The sequence below is a fragment of the Suricata suricatta genome, chromosome 1 (genome assembly GCF_006229205.1).
Source record: "Suricata suricatta isolate VVHF042 chromosome 1, meerkat_22Aug2017_6uvM2_HiC, whole genome shotgun sequence".
Classification (NCBI taxonomy): Eukaryota; Metazoa; Chordata; class Mammalia; order Carnivora; family Herpestidae; genus Suricata; species Suricata suricatta.
The window spans coordinates 136,761,823-136,772,689 of NC_043700.1; the positions used below are offsets into that span (position 1 = coordinate 136,761,823).

Genomic DNA, 10,867 nt, shown 5'->3' on the forward strand with positions numbered 1-10,867 from the left:
GCTGATGCCTCATCAAATGTAATTATTTTACCTAGCTTTCCCTTATGCCAATAAGACGTGAGCCATGTGCTTTTATGGTTATTTTGCACCTCTCAGATAACATTTCTGTAATTCCACTGGACATTTATTTATATCAATGGCTGCCTTCCCTACAACACTGTTACTTGCTTTGAGGGAAGGTATGGAGTCATCTTTAGGCATCCAGAGTGGTCTACGTTGTATGGGTTGCAAAACAAAGTGCTCACAAATTTTTAAATGAATTGAATGGATAGGCAAAGTGCATGAGTGGCATTGGGGTAAAGATTTGGGAGGGGCAGGTAGGCAGGAACAAGAGAAGGCATAGTAACAATATCCCATATAGCACAGTCTTCCAATATGCCATACTTCTCTCAGCCCCCAGGTAGCCTCTGGAGTGGAGTGAGTGTGTTCATGCATTTCACCTGGTGGAGCAGAGAAGGCAGAAATTGTCAAAATAAAGGTTCCTGCATCCCAGCTACTCAGCTTTTCCTCCCCTGGCCTTTTTCTCCAGGTTTCAAAGAATCACCTGCACAACCTTGATTGATCTATAGCTCCTCAGTTTCTAACAGACCCTCCATCCAGGGTGGGGAAAGAGAGAAAGACTCTTCAGCCCGAGAATGGGGACAGACTTCAGGCAAGATGACATAAAACAGCTTGCTTTGCCATCACTGTTTATGTCACCCAGAAAGAGAGTTTCCTCAGAAGTCTAAATAGCTGTGAAATATAATGTAATCATTTGATGTTTCCACATTTTATTAAATGGATTTGTTCTGGTCAGGTAGCTTTCTGGCCATCTGTCACCGTCACTCCATTCTGTGGCATCAAAGACAGCGCTTCAGCCCTGGCAATCTCCGCTGTCTTGTCCTGTTCCCTGAGCTAGGCTGGGGCTGATACTCTAGTTCCCTGAGAGTGATGGCTGCCAAGATCAGTGATGGAATGTTGGAAGTGCCAGGCCCACCTGACCTTTCTGTCCGGCCACTTGGCTGGGCACAGCTTCATCATCTATTCTGATGATGGGCACCTGAAAATGCAGTTCTTGGGATTTCAGAAATGTGATTTTTGCTCAAATAGGAATTGAAGGGCCACTGTTCCCTAGTCAGGCTGTCAGATTTCATTATGAAAATATGGTCTCTGCAGTTTGTAATGTGGTCGTGGGAATGGAGTGCTAATGGGCACAGCGATTTTTCTGTTACTGTATTTCTCTTATTCTAAATCTCACCATCAACCTGATAAACATGTTTTAGATTAAAAACAAAGTTACTTGATTTTCATAATGTTAAACATACATGTTGATTGCAAAGTGTGTCCTGATTTCAGAAATGCTTAAGTGACAGGAGAAACCTTCCTTTGATAATCAAGGCAGTGTGAAGACTTTCACAGGTAAGTAAAGGTTACATTAGCCAAGCAAGACTCATAGACTCTAACAAGAAAACAGCTTATTCACCTGTGCAAATCACTGAACCCACCTTAAAGCTTTTTGGAGTAGATCTTTCCCATGCACTGAAATGAAACTTAAACCAAGACCCATGAATTTTATGGCTACTCTTTGGTTTCCAAACGTAGTCTCAGTTCAAGACTTAATATATCCAAACCAAGCGAGGAGACTAAAGAATAACCATGAGCTCTTGCCTGAGGTCCATTTGGTACAAGGGAAGGTGACTGTTTCATTGAACTCTTAGGACTCCTTCCCTTACCACTAAGGACCCAGTGAGACCCTTCTAGATTCTTTCTGCTGAGGTTCCCTTGACTTTCATATAGTCTTCTTAGATCCAAGAAGACTTCCAAGAAACCAGCTTTCTTGTGCAGGATCCATATTTGCTCTACAGAAAATATTCATGATTTTATTCACCCTAACAAACTCTGGGAGCACGGGTCAACCCCAGTGAAGCCACTACACCTTTTACTTCTCTATCAGAGCACTAACTAGCTGCAGTCTCTTGCTCCTTGTATTCGTAGCTGTGATTCTGATTGCTGTCCACATATCTCACTCTCTAAGTGGTTCCTAATTTGAGGTCTGGAGAAGGCACATTTTACTCATGTCCCATGAGATGGGACCTCACAGCACAGTGACAATATCCTACATGGCACAGTCTTCCAACATCCCATACTTTCCTCAGCCTCTCCAGCTTTTTTTTTTTTTTAATAAGCTGAAGCTAATTGTCAGTTAAGGGTAACAAAACTGTGTTTCAGAATTACCTTTTTCATCTTAACGGTAGTACACTGTGGAAGAGTCACATAGTAATTTTTGTTTTGGGGACCTCAGGTGAACTTAACACTAAAAGTTTCTGTTTTAACATGTAATCTTATATTTCTCAGATCTCACCAGGCTGTATGTTCAATTGGTATCAAACTACATTTTTCTGGCTATAGAGCTCAGCAGTATTTATCAGCACTATTATAGATACCATGATATTATGGTTTAGAACAAGAAATATATATTTGGTTTTCATCCTCATTCCTAAGTGATGGCAGCCATAAAGGTATCTTTGTTATGTTAATGTGGTGACTTTTGGGAGGCACTTAAGGATGGGGGCTGTTTGCTAGGAGAACCAACAGGGAGATAAGAAATTTGGAGTTTTCGGCCTCACCCCCTTGAGCTCCAAAGAGGGTGATAGGTAGAATTACTTACCAGTGGTCAATGAGTTATTTCAATCATATCTATGTAATGAAACCTCCATAAACACGCAAAAGAACAGGAAGGGTCCAGACAGCTTCCAGATTGGTGAATACAAAGAGATTTGAAGAGAATGTCACTCTTGGTGAAGGCACAGAAGCCCCGTGTCCCCTTCCCCCCACCTGCCCTGTTCATCTCTTCCATTTGGATGTTCCAGAGCCATAGCCTCTTATAATAAATCAGTGATCTAGTCAAAATAAAATGTTTCTTTATTTCTATGAGCCAACGTAACAAATCAATCAAACCCTAGGAGGGGTACGTTAGAATCTATAGGGGTGCATCAGAGGCACGAGGAGACAACCTAGGCTTGTGATTAGTATCTGAGATGGGGGCAGTCTTGTGGGACTGAAATCTTTCACCTGTGGAGTCGGATGCTATCTCCAGGTGGATAGTGTCAGAACTGAATTGAACTGCTGGACATCCAGCTGGCGTTGGAGAACTGCTTGGTGGTGTGGGAAAACCACTGGAGCTGAGTGTCAGGATCTAAGATACAGAAGATATAAACCCAGCTCATACTGGCTTGCCAAAATATAGACTGTTTAATTCAGAGGATGGTACAGTCTACATGGAGGAGCAACAGGATTCAGGTATTGAAGTGAAGTAGATAGGACTTGTTCTCTATTTCCTTTTTTCCCTTTCATCTCTTGTGTTGAAGTATACTTTTTCAAAAAGTAGTCTTTATTCTTATTTAAAATTTTTTAAAAAGTTATTTAGTTTTGAGAGAGACAGAGACAACATGAGCAAGGGAGGGGCAGAGAGAGGGAGAGAGAGAATCTCATGCAGGCTGCACACTATCAGAGCAGAGTCTGCTCACAAAACTGTGAGATCACGACCTGAACCAAAACCAAGAGTTAGACGCTTAACCGACTGAACCACCCAGGCACCCCAAAAAACTAGTCCTTAAAAATGACTTAGTTGAATATAAAATAACCATGTGTCAAAGATTTTATTTAATACGTTAATTAATGAGAGAACTATAAAGATATTAAAATGGATCCAAATATCATTTGAGAGGGTAGGCATTTATGCACAACTCAATAAAGGCATACTAAAATAAGATTTCTAGAGGGACCCATCAACTGGTTAATATCCGACAGGGCAATAAACTGAAATGTTTAAGATGATCTGTTCCACTGGACAAACATCATTTGCATCTCTACCAGGCAAACATCTACCAGTTAACATGGGACCCACTACTTCTGGATCTTTAATCAGTAGGAATGAGTGCGTCAAACTAAGTTCATTTCCCTAGATAGTCCTCCGGAGGCCTTCATCTCTGAAAGGACATGTTAGTTACATTTTGCCTGTTTCCAAGTTTTGCAGAATTCTTCACAGCACTTGGCTCTACTCCTCTGTTTGTTTCTTTCTCAGGCAAGCTTTTGCCGTGTATCAATCTCTGGCAGTTCTAGGTTTCCGTTTTCCTTATCATTTGCAATCCCAGGATCCCTCTTTTCCAAAAATTCTGTAAATGTTCTGTGCTTTCATGTTACGGCCTGACTTTGATTATGTGCCAGTCCATAATATTATCACAACTGCCAAAAGGAAGGAATAGATCAATTAGCCTTTCCTGGGATTCACACCCACCCCTTGGAGCTGGGAAATGGATCAATTGTACTCAAACTGCTAAGACTGAGAGTGAAGTAGGGGTTGTTTCCTGAAGAAAAATTAGATCCTATTACTGGAAGGAGGGCACATGCACACTGTGCAGTCGAAAGCAATTATTTTGCACTATGTTTGTGTTCACTCAGGCCCTCTAACTTCTGTGGGGTCTTTCAGAGTTAATGGGAATCCTCAGAGCTGTCTCGTGACAGCTCCAGATCTACTGTGTTCAAGCCAGGAGCTGCCCAGTGCTGGGGACCATTTACCGGGCATTGCCTAGATGTCCTACTTGATGTGCCAATTGTTGTGTAAGCATCCCAGCCCGCCCTCTCTGTACCCAGCTGTGCTTCCTCTAAGAACCAATGCGACAACACTGGAGGCCTCTAGCGGCCAGTATTCTGAGCTCTGGTGATGAAGGTAAGTTGAAAATGCCCACTTTCCTTCTGTGACACAGTTTGTTAAAAGGTCACACAACACTATGCTGGGGACAGACCCCAGGCTCCCTGACAGCCTGACAAGGACTCCTTCTGCTTCAGATTTCTACCTGTTTTCACCAGACAGTGATCCTGAAACTATAGAGAAAGAATATTATGTGGAGAAAATTACATCTTCAGCTCAGGTCACAATTTCACTGTTTGTGGGTTTGAGCCCCTCATCTGGCCCTGCACTGACAGCAACAGCGCCTGGAGCCTGCTTCGAATTCTGTGTTTCCCTATCTCTCTGCCCCTCCCTCTATCGATCTCTGTCTGTTTCTCTCAAAAATAAATAAACAAACATTTAAGGAAAAAAAAACCCAAATACTATTCTTTGCCTTCATATTTTTTAGTGTTTCTTTTTTAAATACTTATTTATTTTGAGTGGTGGAGGGGCAGAGAGAGGGAGACACAGAATCAGAAGCAGGCTCCAGGCTCTGAGCTTTCAGCATCCAGGGGCTGAGGTGGGGCTCAAACTCACATACTGTGAGATCATGACCTGAGCTGAAGTCGGATACTAACAGATTGAGCCACCCAGGCGCCCCAAGTGTTTTGTTTTGTTTTTTTGTGAACCCAGTCTTTCAGTTTTTATTAATTTTTTATTAATTAATTACTTAATTAGTTCTTCACTGTTAGGAGACAGATATGAATGCTAAACACTGTAGTGCATTCGAAAAAAAACACTTTTTTGTTGGGGTACCTGGGTGGCTCAGTTGGTTAAGTGACTGACTTCGAATCTCCTAGTTCATAGGTTCGAGCCCTGCATCAGGTTCTGTGATGACAGCTCAGAGCCTGGAGCCTGTTTCAGATTCTGTGTTTCCCTCTCTCTCTGCCCCTCCCATGTTTGCACTCTGTCTTTCTCTGTCTCAAAAATAAACATTAAAAGAAAAAATTTAAAAAAAACCCCACACTTTTCTATCAATGGAGGCTTTTGTTGTCTGTCGGGCTTCTGGATCCTGGCTTCTTCATCTTTCGGGATGAGTTCTTCCAAGAAGCATCCGGGTCTTCCTGCAGCGGCCCGCAGGCTGGCTGCTGCAGTAGCCTACCCAACATGCCCTCTCCTGTCCATGTGTTCTTTGGCCTCAAGCTGGGAGCCCAGCTTCCAGTAACACAGCCATCAAGTATCACAACAGAAAAGAACTTGCATGCTCAGATCTCTGTCATTTGACATAGGTAGCAACCAAGGTTGAGAGAGGTATGATAGTTCCGCCAAGATCACCCCACTTGTTCCTGAAGGAACTAAGACCCCAGGCTCCCTGACAGCCTGACAAGGACTCCTTCTGCTTCAGATTTCTACCTGTTTTCACCAGACAGTGATCCTGAAACTATAGAGAGAATATTATGTGGAGAAAATTACTTCCTCATTTAGAATCAAGTAACATTATACTCCATTAAAAAAATTTAGCCAAATTTAATTGGGAGTTAGCCTCTTTTTGTGGGATGTCTGCTAACCCTAGATGGTAATTTGCCAATTGAAAAACATTCCATAAAAGAAGAAAATATGTGCTCTCTTTCCTCCGTTTCTTTTGTCTTTCAATTCTAATCACATTATGGGCTTTTCCAGTCCTTCTCTTCAAATGTGAGGAAACATTTGGCAGATTTCGAACAATAACTTGTTTCATTATTAGTCCAGATGACTGGAAACTTTTGGTAAATTATGGGGGAGTTGCAAATAAAAGAGATGAGGGGTCCTGAGTGGCTCAGTCGGTTGAATATCCCACTTTGGCGCAGGTCCAGATCTTATGGTTCATGGGTTCGAGCCCCACCCAGCTCTGTGCTGACAGCTCAGAGCCCGGAGCCTGCTTCAGATTCTGTGTCTCCCTCTTTCCTTGCCCTCCCCTGTTCATGCTCTGTTTCTCTCTATCTCTCTCAAAATAAATAAACATTAAAAAATTTTTAAATAAAAGAGTCAACTTCTGGCTCTTCCAAAAGTAGCCAAGGAAAATGGGAGTTTTGAAGAGAAACCCCCAAAGTTTCATAGGTTCGAGTAAGGGCACCTTTGGGAGACATCTGTGTGGACAACAATGAAGGTGTCCCACAGAGGCCTGAGCCCCTGATATCACAAGGGGTGTGGATTAGTTTCTGAGTCCCCAGGAGCATGCAGGAAGATCCCCAGCAGGGGGTAGAAGGAATGGATATCCCGAGAGGTGGAGGGTGCTGTGGGCTGAGGGCCTTCGCAGAGATGCTGGCAAGGACCGAAAAAGGCTCTTCTTGACCCAACTTCGGTCAGACTCCTCTGAGTCTTCTTTCCAGCTTCACCTCCACCTCGGTCCTGCCCAGCCCAGTGGTCACAAAGAATCCTGCTGAGTCACCCCTCACCCATGACATCTGATCAAGCTCCTTATTCCCCTCCTTTCATGTACGCATTCTTGGCTTCCTTTTAGCAAGAATCCTGTTCGGTCAGTTTTGTAAAACTTTCCTCATCTTTGATGTGTCCTCTTAGTGATTTTCCACCCAACTACCCCTCACTCTGCTCCCTGGCTATACATCCCCACTTGTCCTTACTGTATTTGGAGTTGAGCCCTGTCTCTCTCTCCTGTTGCAAGATCTGATTTCAATAGTTGAATAAAAGCTTCCTTAACATTTTAACAAGTGTCAGAATAAGTTTTTCTTTAATGGGTTAGATGAGAGCACATAGACTCAGTGCACCCCGCCTACCCACCAACTTGTTCTGGGATGCTGCCCCCACACTCAGATGCCACCCGGGGGTGAGGAAGGGAGGAATCCCTCAGCTGAAGAGAAATAAACCAAACGAACCTGAATAGTAAAACCACAAGAATCAGGTCTTCTTGCAAGACAAATACCATTAAGTGTTTGTTTCCGATGAAAATTGGGGCTGGTAAGCCACATTCAGGTATGGAAAAGTCAAGAAAGGTGTATGATTTTGTGTATCTCAGCTGCTTCCCTTCACTTGAGAACCACATGCATCTGAAAAAATATTGTCTCTAGGATAACTTTTATGATCCCAGAAAAATAAAATATACCTTTTGCAGAGAATGAGCACTGTTGACAGAGCTATTTGTCTTATCCCATTAACCCTCCATACTTCAAGAAGAGTCAAGGCGGCAGCTTAAACCTAGTTCTTTCTGGGAGTCCTTCAAGGCATGTATTTCCTGTTTAATAAAATATGAGACAGGGGCACCTGGGTGGTTCAGTTGGTTAAGCATCTGACTCTTGGTTTCAGCTCAGGTCATGATCTCACAGTTCATGGGTTTGAGCCCCACATCAGGTTCTGTGCTGACAGTGTAGAGCCTGCTTGAGATTCTTTCTTGCTCCCTCTTTTTCTGCCCCTCCCAAGCCCCCTCTCTGTCTTTCTCAAAATAAAAAAATTTTTAAAAAAGTGAGAAGGGTGCCTGGCTGGCTCAGTCGGTTAAGCATCTGACTTTGGCTCAGGTCATGATCTCATGGTTTGTGAGTTCGAGCCCCACCCAGCTCTGTGCTGACAGCTCAGAGCCTGGAGCCTGCTTCAGATATTGTGTCTCCCTCTCTCTCTCCCTCTCTGCCCCTCCCCCACTTGCGCTCTGTCTTTATCTGTCTCTCAAAAATGAATATGTATTAAACAAATTTTTTTTAAATGAGACATTTATAGCCCCAGGTATGCTTTCTCACCACATAATTTTCATGCACTTAATCAGTACCTATTTTTCATTCTTTAAAATATCCAATCCATAATTAATACCTATGCTTATGAGCTCTCCAACTAATAGTTAGAGAGGTCTGTCACACTGAGCCTAGCTCTGCAAAATCTAGCAAGCCTCGTGATCATCAGGCAGTAAATGTCAGGGAGACAAATTGCCAAATTCAGAGAAGCTTCTCCTCCCAGCAGTGAGCATTTTTCAAATCATTTTGCTTCTAAGTCTCTCCCCACCCCTTATTTCTAGTAGAAGAGGGAGAGGGGGAAAATAGTAATGTACTTTGTTCTCTCAGATTTAGTTATAAGTCAACAGCTGTCCCCAATGCAAAGAGAATTTTTGTCCTGTTATTATAGCTCAGGTCTGGTAGATTTCTGAAAGGCTAGGGAGCATAAGAAACACACTTTGGAAGTGTAATTTTTTTCTTTTTTCTTAAAAGACTATGGTAGTGTTACAAAAAATTAAGGAGTGAAATGATGTAAAATAAACATATATTTATTACTATCTTTTGTGAATTATGGAACCCTAGCTCTCTGGTGGTCTTCTCTAGTTTCTGAAACATTCTGTATGCAGTTTGTCAGTGTATATTTATAGTCACAAGAGCTTTTTCTTTGGAAAGAGGCCCCTTTGTACTGGAATCTGAAGGGAAGAATGAGAGTTTAAATTGGATATATTTAAAAATAATCTGCTGAATCAACACATTCACAACAATGTGACATCAATCATTCTTACCCTCACTCTATTCTCCCATACAGTCATATACAGTCATACAACTAAGGGAAATTCCAAGACCAGGGTTATGCCTTGAACTTGAAATGAAAACTCAAGGACAAGTACCCTTGCTTTGGTGTGAGATTGAACTAAATACCTACAAAATCCCTTCCAAATCTGAGACTCACTCAGATAGTTTAAGATCCTTAATTTTATTGGGCATTAATTATTTGAATAATTCATGTGATAACATTTTAAGGTATATCCAACAACCATCAACCAAGTTCAAAGTCACTGTTTCACTTGTAGCTTTCTTGTGACAAATGAACTCAATTTCCCATATGTCATCTACCATGGAGCCTGGAGATGGTGTTGGAATGCTATCAATGATCAGACTGACATTATCCTTCCAAACCACTATGTTTCATCATTCAGGCAAAATCCTTCTCTCTCTTGAAGCTCTTACCCTTATATTTTATCACCATCCTTGGTGTCATTCAAGTCTGCTCACTCTTGGTTTTTCTTTGTGGACTCAGTCTTTCCAAGTTATCCCCTCATATCCTCATACTGGGTTACCTCAGGGTCCATTTGACTTCATACCAGAAAAATCTAAGAGGAGAGAAGAAGCTGTAAAAAAAAAAACAAAACAAAACAAACAAACAAACAAAAAACCAACCAACCAACCAAACATCCAGAAGGGCACGAGGCAGCAGGTGTGCTTCCAGACTGGAGTTTGCCCAATGACAACACGGGTGTCTACCTGTCTTTGCCATGAACAAGGGTGAAATTTTACTAGTACCTCTGGTGAGAGTATACGAAGTAACAACTTTTTATATGATGTACAATTGAGGGCCAGTTAGAAAGTATCAAATTCAAGTCTACTACAGCACCTAGGATGCTTCAAAGCTCTGACACCTTACAGGAGGCCATTCAGAAGAAACATTTAGAAAAAAGTTTGGGGATACTATACCTGACAAGCTTTTCACTCTTCTAGCGGGGGAATGCTCAGCAGCTTATGTGATACACCAATAGTTCAAATAAATGACAACTGCTATGAATTCTGACACCTCAGGGTATTGAAGAAATTGATGAGCTCGAGACTGACAAAATTCCAAAACCTGGGCCAAAGAGTGGACACTTCTCTTCAAGCCAGATGTGGGTCTTACCTCTTTGACCTAACTACACAAAGGACCTGGCTTTGTTGTGCAAGCAGCTCTTTAATTAACTAATTAATTATTTTTAAGTTTATTTATTTTGAGAAAGAGAGAGAGAGAGAGAGAGAGAGAGAGAGAGAGAGAGAGAGAGAGAGAGAAAGAGAGAGACAGACAGAGAGAGAGAGAGAGAGAGGCAGAGACAGAATCCCAAGCAGGCTCCCTGCTGCCAGCACAGAGTCTATGTGGGACTTGAACCCATGAACCGTGAGCCAGATCAAGAGTCAGATGCTCCAGACTGAGCCACCCAGGTGCCCTTCAGAAATAAAATATGAATACCCTATTTAAAGAAGGAGGTCTTTGGCCTCTTTGAAATTCTTGACCCAAACATTTCATACTAGTTGTTACCACCCTTTAATGATTTATTTTTTTCCCTTCCTCTAGCTCCTAGTTAAGATTGCCTTCCACTTAACAGGAAATAGAAAATTCAACCACTCGTTTAGTTTCAATAAGTAGGTACTTCTTATTTCTCATGTAACAGCAAGTTTAAAGGTAGGAGGTTACTATAGGAATTATAGGTAATTTGTATTGATTTTCTAAGGCTGTCAT

General features: G+C 42.0%; 1 pseudogene; it reads left to right on the forward strand.

Moving 5' to 3' along the window:
- Positions 1-9,795: 9,795 nt before the first annotated feature.
- On the forward strand, positions 9,796-10,328 carry LOC115301770 (annotated as a pseudogene).
- Positions 10,329-10,867: the final 539 nt, after the last annotated feature.